Consider the following 1,268-nt stretch of genomic DNA (forward strand, 5'->3'; position numbering starts at 1 on the left):
TGACAAATCACATACTCTACTCACCCAATAGGCTACAGGGTGATGTCGTCGTTGTTGTTGTTGTTTTGGTGCCGGATTGCTTGTTTACTGGCCCCATTGAAAGTTGACAAGTCACATACTCTGCTCACCCAATAGGCTATAGGGTGATGCCGTTGTTGTTGTTTTTGTGCTGGATTGCTTGTTTACTGGCCTCTTCTAGTGCTTGTGTCAGACGGTTGTTCCGTGATACTGAAGGCGTCAATTTCCATGTGCTAAGACAGTTGGCATGTTGCTTTACCAGCCTCTTCTAGTATACCGAAAAAGGGTTTCCCCCGCTTTATAAATAAAGCACCAACACTTACATCCAAGTAACCGATACAAACGCACGCCACACAACCCAAGGCAAGATACAAGAATGCCGGGCACCGACACACAACTTCAACGACTACCAAGAATCAACAGAAATGAGCAAAAAGAACCGCTTGTAGCCGACGGAGACCACCATCAAGATGAGAGATCGTCCGGGAGGAAGTGCAACGGACCACGCCGGACCGAGGGTTCCAAGACGATGCCTCCAAGAAGGGCACGACCACGGACCGTCACCATCGTCTGATCCAAAGATCAGGTTTTCACCCGGAACACGACGAGAGGAGTGAGAGCACCACGACGGAGCCTCCAGGGAGGAACACGACATCCGCGGACGCCGCCACCGTCGACCCGTGTACGGACAGGTAAGTGATGAACCCCGGTGCTCCACCCTTCCGCTGCATCCCTGGTCGGCTAACCACCTGCAACCATGCCACCCAAGCGGCCGTGGTTGCATGCCTGCATCCGAGTCGCGCAGTCCGCCTACGACCCACGCGACTCCCACCGCCAGGGCCGCCGCCCCGCCACCGGACCACCCCGAGAAGCCCCAAAGGTCACGTCTTGGACAAGATCCATGAGCCCAACCACCTCAGAACCGCCGGCGACCACTGCCTCAAGGGGACCCGAGCCCAGATGGCCGGGGGAAGGGGGAGGAGGAGGAGCGGCCTATGGCCCAGATCCGCACGAGAGCGCCGGCCACCGCCCGCTGCCGAGGAGGAGGGCGCACGGATCCGCCGAGCTGCATCCATGAGAGGCCATCGGGGAGGCCTTCCCGCGCCGAGCGCCGCCGTCCAGCCGCAGGGGCCCGACTGGACAAGGCCCGCCCACCTCCGCCGCTGCCGCGCCGCCCCTCCACCTGAGAGCCACGGCGAGAAGGGCCGCCCGCGACCCGCAGCGCCAGACGAGGCGCCGAGGCGCTGCTG

Source organism: Triticum aestivum, chromosome 2B (assembly GCF_018294505.1).
Source record: "Triticum aestivum cultivar Chinese Spring chromosome 2B, IWGSC CS RefSeq v2.1, whole genome shotgun sequence".
Taxonomy (NCBI): domain Eukaryota; kingdom Viridiplantae; phylum Streptophyta; class Magnoliopsida; order Poales; family Poaceae; genus Triticum; species Triticum aestivum.